Source organism: Coregonus clupeaformis, chromosome 35 (assembly GCF_020615455.1).
Source record: "Coregonus clupeaformis isolate EN_2021a chromosome 35, ASM2061545v1, whole genome shotgun sequence".
Taxonomy (NCBI): Eukaryota; Metazoa; Chordata; class Actinopteri; order Salmoniformes; family Salmonidae; genus Coregonus; species Coregonus clupeaformis.
In genome coordinates, this window is record NC_059226.1 from 22,668,659 (window position 1) to 22,678,463 (window position 9,805).

The 9,805-nt window shown below is 42.3% G+C and overlaps 1 pseudogene; it reads right to left on the reverse strand.

Moving 5' to 3' along the window:
• Positions 1-927: 927 nt before the first annotated feature.
• On the reverse strand, positions 928-9,334 carry LOC121551801 (annotated as a pseudogene).
• Between the last annotated feature and the right edge of the window lie 471 nt (positions 9,335-9,805).

A 9,805-nucleotide genomic window follows, 5' to 3' on the forward strand; every position in this document is an offset into this window, starting at 1 on the left:
CGCTCCATCCACCAACGCCACGTTGCACCACAGACTGTCCAGGAGTTGGCGGATGCTATAGTCCGCCACCTCATCAGGAGCATGCCCAGGTGTTGTAGGGAGGTCATACGGGCACGTGGAGGCCACACACACTACTGAGCCTCATTTTGACTTGTTTTAAGGACATTACATCAAAGTTGGATCAGCCTGTAGTGTGGTTTTCCACTTTAATTTAGAGGGTGACTCCAAATCCAGACCTCCATGGGTTGATAAATTTGATTTCCATTGATAATTTTTGTGTGATTTTGTTGTCAGCACATTCAACTATGTAAAGAAAAAAGTATTTAATAAGATTATTTCATTCATTCAGATCTAGGATGTGTTGTTTAAGTGTTCCCTTAATTTTTTTGAGCAGTGTATAATCATAGGGAAAGCCAAAAATATTAAAAGATGCAGATGTAAGGTAGTAAATGCTCCTTTTTTTGTTGTTGTATTTTTTCGTGGTATCCAATTGGTAGTTACAGTCTTGTCCCATCGCTGCAACTCCCGTATGGACACAGGAGAGGCGACGGTCAAGAGTCGTGCGTCCTCCGAAACACAACCCAACCGAGCCGCACTGCTTCTTGACACAGTGCCCGCTTAACCCGGAAGCCAGCCGCACCAATGTGTCGGAGGAAACATTGGTGCGGCTGAGTCAGCGTGCACTGCGCCCGGCCCCCACAGGAGTCGCTAGTGCGCGATGGGACAAGAACATCCCTGCCGGCCAAACCCTCCCCTAACCTGGACGACGCTGGGCCAATTGTGCGCCGCCCCATGGGTCTCCCGGTCGCTGCCGGCTGCAACAGAGCCTGGACTCGGACCAGGATCACTAGTGGCACAGCTAGCACTGTGATGCAGTGCCTTTGACCACTGCGCCAATCGGGAGGCCGTAAATGCTCCTTTTAATGTCTAGTTGAAAGTGATCAAGTACGCAGGATAAGCCTGAATGTCATTGAATACAATAAACATGGATGGTGCTGTTGGGTCGTCTGTCATGCTGTCATAGAGTTGAGTAGGTGATTTGAGTTTAGCTGGAGGCGTGATCATATCTTGTTGTCCTGCTATGAAATATCCGGTCAGAACAAGGCACAGGTACATGTGCTTCTGCCCTTGGGAATCTCGGACTAAGTAGGTGTCATCGGCAGAGTAGCTGGCCTCAACTGCAAAGTAGGTGCCGTTTCCATACACTGCCGCTGCAAAAAGTGATGACATTATTATCTCACAAATTATCTGTAGACTTCCGCTGAGTGGTAGGAGGTGGTCAGAGAACTTAGCTAGCTGGCTAACTAGCGTTCATTATTTTTGCCTAATTTGCTTAATGACTTTCGTTGGTGAGTGATCAGTCTGTTGCAGATGCAGTCGCTGCATTAGTGGCAAAACCAAAATGAGTATACTTTCCTAATACTCATGCCTGTTTATAATTTGATCTGATTTTGTACCGCTTATAATAAAAACTGACGTTTCTGGCCCTACTTTATAACTCTGGTGTTTGTCATTTTGTACATCTTACCATTTTTCCCAGCGTAGCTCCGATTGAACCCATTTGCGTTAATTTGATCTACGATTTGCGGGCAGGTTCCATGGAAGAGCCTCTTCTCATTGTTCTGGTGACCATTCCTGGAAACCATTTCTTGTTTCTTGATCTGAAGATTCTTCCACAGGCTTCGGTTCTGGATCCTCTCAATCTGAAGGAAGGGGAAAAATCACACATTCATCAGCAAAAAGACCTTGTCAAAGACTGTCAATACAGCTACATTTCATACCCTAATAGGGCCGGTTTTCAAAACCAAAATTAAGCCTGGATCTGGATTAAAAAGCACAACTCATTCCATTAAGAACATGGTCAAATGATTACACTATAACAACTGTAAGCATTCCATTTGGCAGACCCAGCTAGAATGTAACCAGGGGTGGAATTGAAGGGCAATATGTAATTCTTGGTGATTTAACAGTGGAGAGATCTCCGTGTTGTCTTTTTTAATTGCACCTCTTCATGTAACTTGTATGGAAATACATTTAGCAGAAGAGCTAGATACCTTTAGAACATTGTTTTGCCAAGTGGCCTGAAACAGGCCTAGGACATCATCATGCTCAGAGGTCCCTGGCTGGATGGGAAAGACTGCCATAAAGCGTTGTCTGCCATGGCATCCCAATACTGAGGAAGACTGTCATGAGCTGCAGAATACAGTTGAATAATGAAGGGTCAAACAAACACACTGGCTTTACATTGTTGTAAATTCTTGTTAGTACTATAATGGGAATACAACAGTGGGAATGCTATACTCCCAACCAAGAGGAACATAGCTAATGAGCAAGCAATATCAACATAAAAGTTATTGGAATGTGCACGGATCAATATCAATCATAGCCAATCATAAACTCTCAAGAGAACACTTTAGAGAGGATTTTGAATGTGGTTTACATGGAAGGCCAAAAGGTTAAGTACCTGCTTTGTCAATGCGTCTGATATCGAGGCTGTTGCCGAGGCTATCTGTCGCAGGCCCATTTGGCAGGGTGACCTTGTACATCCGACCCTGGATAGTGACCTCCAAATGCTGCTTCTTGGTCTCATTTGCCTGCTCCAGATGGAAGTTGTGGATGAGGTTGAAGCTTTGGTACTGCCCCCCCTGCTGGCTAGCTCAGCACTCCTATTGAGTTCCTCTTCACTACGGACCCTTCGGAGCATCTTCTGGATTTCATTAGTAACTTTGAGCACATCTTTGGTGATGCCCTCTATAGTAAGCTTGTCTTGGGATGACTCCTGTTTCACTCTCACTCCCATGGTGTTGATCATGTTACTAATGCGCTGGCGGTCAGAAATTGATAAATTGATGATGGCATTGTCAGTGATGCTGGTGCTGTCTTGCTCCTTCAAGATCAGGTCCTTGACCCACTGCTTGGCTTCATCTACTTTAGCCTGAGAATCCCCACAGATGTGGAAGCAAGCCGGATCCACTTCTTTATCCATGAAGACAAAGCTCTCATGCGTTTGTGTCTTATCACCTTTACTCCTAATGAAAATTGCTGTAAGAATATGAACAGATTGTAATAGATTGTAAATGCAAGTCCCAGTTAATGCAGCTGTTTATCCAAAACAGTTTCTGTAAAAAAATTATGTGAACAAAAAAACTAATAAATTGACATTGAAAGTGTTTAAGTAATCATGCAATTTATAGAAAGTTATTTTTCTAGCGAACTGAAAAGTGTTATTAGATATATTATGCATACAGTATATATTTAAGGCAATAAAGGCATCCCATACATTTTATTTTGTTGCCAATGTTTTCAAAGGTTTTAAACAGGCTGCCTTGATCTTGAAGGTCAGTGACCGCCTCCTGTGCATCAGTGTCCTCCTTTTCCTGAGCATCTGTGCCTTCCTTCTTCAGCATACTGTTGTAAAATTCAGTCAGCATGGCAGTCTGAAAGATGACAATCCGGACCAGCCTCAAGGTGTTCACTGACTTCTTGCCCATCACTTCCACTAGCGCATCTAACATGGCGTCTGCCACCTGGCTCACCTGGACATTGCCTTGGCCTTAAAAAAGTAGATATGAATCGGAATTAAAATGGCAATTGTGACTGTTTGAATTTGAATTGGGATTCAATATAACACGACTTTATAAAGGTTCATACATGCTTATAACAAGTATAAAAGCATTAGGCTTTAAGTAAAGTGTTATTCTGTCTAACAAATGCTGTATCAATGTTATTTGATATTTATCCTATACTCTTTATACAGTCAGTCGTGTTCTCTGTTTGGTCAGTCAAGCTTGTCTTTTGGAGTCACAAATATTGGTGTCTTCACCTCAGGTTGTTATTGGAAATACATTTTTGTACACTTCTTTTGTGATGATCCCCTATAGATTGTCAAATTATCAACAAACAATCAACTGCAACTTAGGGTTAAGGTTAGATGATAGTCAGTTAAACAGTTTGTTGAGAGTCAGTTGAACAGTTTGCTGATAGTAATTTGAACATAAACCATCTCTAGGGTAATGTCCAAATAAAGTGTGAGACTTTATTCTCAATTACCAACACGGCTAATTAAGATAAACTGCATTGTTGCACATTACAGCCTACTGGGCACAGAAGTCAATTCAACGTCTATTTCACGTTGGTTCAACGTAATTTAATTCAAATGACGTAGACACTACGTTGATTAAACCAGTGGGAGCTCAGTGGGAGGTGACACAAATAATGACTTACTGAATCCCATGCATATTGAATATCCCAATAAAACCTACTGATAAAACCAATAAAACTGCTGTTGTTGAATGTTTAACCTAAAACAGGGAACCTCAGGTGAGCCAGAGGTAAGGTTGGATTTACCTGTCTTAAGGTTGAAGGTCTTATGTATACCTGTATAACCACCCCTCCCATCTTTGTCTCATGCATTCCTGAGGTTGAAGTGACCTTAGAGAAAATACCTAATAGTAGGAAATAAATGGTGTAAAAGCTGACAAAATAATAGCAGATAAATCATATTTGATTTAAGAAAAGAGTGAGCTCCTCCTGCTAAAAATCAGGAGGAGAAAGTTGGCATTGTGTCAGACAGTGTAATACCTTGGTGTTTATATTGATAGTCAACTGAATTGGAATGTAAACATTAAAAAGCTTTCAGCTCCATAGACACTACAACTCTGAGAAAAGATGTGTGCACACAAACCAAACTAATTGATCGGGATAACCCATTTAAAGGAATTACCAGCTGCTTGGTCATCTCTAAAACTGAGGGTAAGCTACACCAGATCAAGAGTTGACATGAAATTTGATTGCTCCGTACCATCACGCTCAAATTGGTAAATCACAAGATTTTCATGCTGCAAAACGACTTAGGATCAGGTTCAAATGTGTGTTTGTTATGAGGATTATATGAGCTGCACCTTTACCTTGTTGAGTGGATGCTGAGCCCTTTGAAATTGCAGACTGGGTCATGAACCTTTTGTTAAATTCGTCAGTGAAAGCCTGACAGGGAAATAGAGAACATTTAAAAATACTAATTCAATGCAATACCATTTGACCAATTCAGCTGCATTCACAACTTATTTTATTACCACCTCCTGGTTATCAAATGCCCTCTAAACATTATTGTGTATATTTATAGGCACACAGTTTGGCCTTATACCTTCAAAGTCAGCACATCACTTGGGTGGAGAATGAACACCACCTCCATCAAATGCTTGGGGTTCTTCTTACTGCTAAAGTTGAGGACTTTATCCAGCATCAGAGAGGCCACCAGGTCTTTGGGGAAGCCCAGGTTTCCTGTGCCGATGGCGGGGAAGGTCACTGACACTAGTTGCTGCTGCTCCGCCAGAACCAGGCACTTCTTTACGATCTCACTCAACGTCTGCAAGATGTCAGGTAGACATGTTTTTCATAAAATAATTTCTGCAAACTTGTTTAAATCTTTGTAATTTAATTGAGCATGTTTGTACAGTATTGTGTGTTTACATTGTATTGCCATGGTATGTGAAATACAAAGAAACATTTTAATTCTCAGTTGAGGAACAACATCTAAGAGTAATTTTTCTGTGAAGGTAGACAGTCAAAGGCTTTCGACTCTGTCAACCACCGCATTCTTATTGGCAGACTAAATAGCCTTGGTTTCTCAAATGACTGCCTCGCCTGGTTCACCAACTACTTCTCAGATAGAGTTCAATGTATCAAATCGGAGGGCCTGTTGTCTGGACCTATGGCAGTCTCTATGGGGGTGCCACAGGGTTCAATTCTTGGGCCAACTCTTTTCTCTGTGTATATCAATGACGTCGCTCTTGCTGCTGGTGACTCTCAGATCCACCTCTACGCAGACGACACCATTTTGTATACATCTGGCCCTTCATTGGACACTGTGTTAACAAACCTCCAAACGAGCTTCAATTCCATACAACACTCCTTCAGTAGCCTCCAACTGCTCTTAAACACTAGTAAAACTAAATGCATGCTCTTCAACCGAACGCTGCTTGCACCCGCCCACCCGACTAGAATCACTACTCTAGACGGGTCTGACCTAGAGTACGTGGACAACTACAAATATCTAGGTGTCTGGTTAGACTGTAAACTCTCCTTCCAGACTCACATTAAGAATCTCCAATCCAAAGTTAAATCTAGAATCGGTTTCCTATTTCGCAACAAAGCCTCCTTCACTCATGCTGCCAAACATGCCCTCGTAAAACTGACTATCCTACCGATCCTTGACTTCGACGATGTCATTTACAAAATAGCCTCCAACACTCTACTCAGCAAATTGGATGTTGTCTATCACAGTGCCATCCGTTTTGTCTCCAAAGCCCCATATAATACCCACCACTGTGACCTGTACGCTCTTGTTGGCTGGTCCTCACTACATATTCGTCGCCAAACCCACTGGCTCCAGGCCATCTATAAATCACTGCTAGGCAAATCCCCGCCTTATCTTAGCTCATTGGTCACCATAGCAACACCCACCCGTAGTCTGCGCTCCAGCGGGTATATCTCACTGGTCATCCCCAAAGCCAACACCTCCTTTGGCCGCAATTCCTTCCAGTTCTCTGCTGCCAATGACTGGAACAAATTGCAAAAATCTCTGAAGCTGGAGACACTTATCTCCCTCACTAACTTTAAGCATCAGTTGTCAGAGCACCTTACCGATCACTGCACCTGTACACAGCCCATCTGAAATTAGCCCGCCCAACTACCTCATCCCTATATTGTTATTTATTTTGCTCATCTGTACCCCAGTATCTCTATTTGCACATCATCTCTTGCACATCATTCCAGTGTTAATACTAAATTGTAATTATTTTGCACTATAGCCTATTTTATTGCCTTACCTCCATAACTTGCTAAATTTGCACACTGTATATTAATTGTATTTCTGTTGTATTTTTGATTTTTGTTTTGTTTTACCCCATATGTAACTCTGTGTTGTTGTTTTTATCGCACTGCTTTGCTTTATCTTGGCCAGGTCGCAGTTGTAAATGAGAACTTGTTCTCAACTGGTTTACCTGGTTAAATAAAGGTGAAATAAATAAATAAAATAAAAAGGTAGACAGCATTCTACCTTCTGTGCTGCTCCTTGTCCATTACTCCAACTAGGATCAATGGTATGAAAGACCAGCTTGCTATTGAGGTTGCAGCCTTTGGTGATGATGACTTCCCCAACCTTGCCAGCAGTGGCATGTTGGTTTATCAGTTCCTGAAGTTGGGGGCCAGCAGCATTAAGGAGTGCTGTTGAGACTGCTCCACTATCCAGTATCAGGTCATCATCCGACTGTATTCACAACAACCTCTGTCTGTAACAGAAACAGTGCATTCGGAAAGTATTCAGACCCCTTGACTTTTTCCACATTTTGTTACGTTACAGCCTTATTCTAAAATTGATAAAATACCATTTTTTTCCTCATCAATCTACAACACAATACCTCATAATGACAAAGCGAAAACAGGTTTTTAAGTTTGCAAAGAAATAAAAAACTGAAAGTATTCAGACCCTTTGCTATGAGACTCGAAATTGAGCTCAGGTGCATCCTGTTTCCATTGATCATCCTTGAAATGTTTCTACAACTTGATTGGAGTCCACCTGTGGTAAATTAAATTGATTGGACATGATTTGGAAAGGCACACCTGTCTATATAAGGTCCCACAGTTGAAAGTGCATGTCAGAGCAAAAACCAAGCCATGAGGTTGAAGGAATTGTCCATAGATCTCAGAGACAGGATTTTGTTGAGGGAATTATCTAGAGGCTACCAAAAAATGTCTGCAGCATTGAAGGTCCCTAAGAACACCGTGGCCTCCATCATTCTTAAATTAATGAAGTTTGGAACCACTAAGACTCTTCCTAGAGCTGGCCGCCCAACCAAACTGAGCAATCGGGGGAGAAGGGCCTTGGTCAGGGAGGTGACCAAGAACCCGATGGTCACTCTGACAGAGCTCCAGAGTTCATTTGTGGAGATGGGAGAACCATCCAGAAGGACAACAATCTCTGCAGTACTCCACCAATCAGGCCTTTATGGTAGAGTGGCCAGATGGAGCCTCTCCTCAGTAAAAGGCACATGACAGCCCGCTTGGAGTTTGCCAAAAGGTACCTAAAGGACTCTCAGACCATAAGAAACAAGATTCTCTGGTCTGATGAAACCAAGATTGAACTCTTTGGCCTGAATGCCAAGCGTCATGTCTGGAGGAAACCTGGCACCATCCCTACGGTGAAGCATGGTGGTGGCAGCGGCTGGGACTGGGAGACCAGTCAGGATCAAGGGAAAGATGAACGGTGCAAAGTACAGAGATGTCCTTGATGAAAACCTGCTAAGGACTTCAGACTGGGGCGAAGGTTCACCTTCCAACAGGAACGACCCTAATCACACAGCCAAGACAACGCAGGAGTGGCTTCAGGACAAGTCTCTGAATGTCCTTGAGTGGCCCAGCCAGAGCCCGGACTTGAACCCGATCTAACATCTCTGAAGAGACCTGAAAATAGCTGTGCAGCGACGCTCCCCATCCAACCTGACAGAGCTTGAGAGGATCTGCAGAGAAGAATGGGAGAAACTCCCCAAATACAGGTGTCCCAAGCTTGTAGGATCATACCCAAGAAGACTCGAGGCTGTCATCGCTGCCAAAGGTACTTCAATAAAGTACTGAGTAAAGGGTCTAAATACTTATGTAAATGTGATATTATTATTTAAAGAAATTTGCTAACATTTCTAAAAACCAGTTTTTCTTTGTCTTTATGGGGTATTGTGTGTAGATATGAGGGGGGAAAACAATTGAATCCATTTTAGAATAAGGCTAACGTAATGAAATGTGGAAAAAGTCAAGGGGTCTGAATACTTTCCGAATGCACTGTAAATCAGAATATTAAGCATTCTAGTTCAATGGTTGATTAGTTAATAAATAAATAAAAATAAACTATTGATTAAATGAATGGATAACCAGAAATATAATATGCATAAGTAACAGGTATGATACTCAGGGTAAACTACACCAGACTACGTAAAATAATTATCTGATTTGATTTAAATAAGACTGAAATTCATAAGAGAGCAAAGGTATAATGATAACAGTTTACCAAAGCATCTTGGATGTTTCCTTTCATCAGTGTGATGGTCAGCCCCTCTTTGGTCTGCACTCTCTCTGACCCATTTGTGGTCAGCTCCCGTCTATAATGCTGGGTCTCTGTGGATATGGCCAGATGCTGTTGTGGATTATTTGTCTCATGGCTCCCAAACTCCTTCGGCACCATTTCCTCCATAGCCTGGACCGTCTTGTCATTGTTCACCAGATGCATCTCATCAACCAACTGGACTACACAAGCGGTCTTAATTTTGACGGCGTCAACATACATGGCCTCCTCGTCCTGGAAGAACTTTTTTGCTCCAGGCACGTGAACTTGCAAAGTATCAAAGTATGTTGATGATACCAGGTCTTTAAATAAGGTCAAGCAGTCAGTGACATGAACCCTGATGCCACTAAGGCAAATGGCCCCATCCTTGAAAGAAACCTTTACTCCGCCTTTGACTATATCGGACCAAGCACTCTTTTTTTCCTGGATGAATTTGACAATAGCGTTAGACTTCATCTGAAGAATTTTGGCATAAGAAGCCATCAAGTTCCTTTTGCACTGAATTGACAATGTCCGTATTGCCAGCCACTACCACTTTTATATTTGGATGGCCACCAGATGTCTTGACCATGAAAGTCCTAGACAAAATGTTGTATGTTTTTTCCAAATGGGAGGTAAGGTCCTTCCACCCTGACATCTCCAGGACATTGGAGTCTTCTACATCTATGTACTTAGAAACCAAACATATTTCAA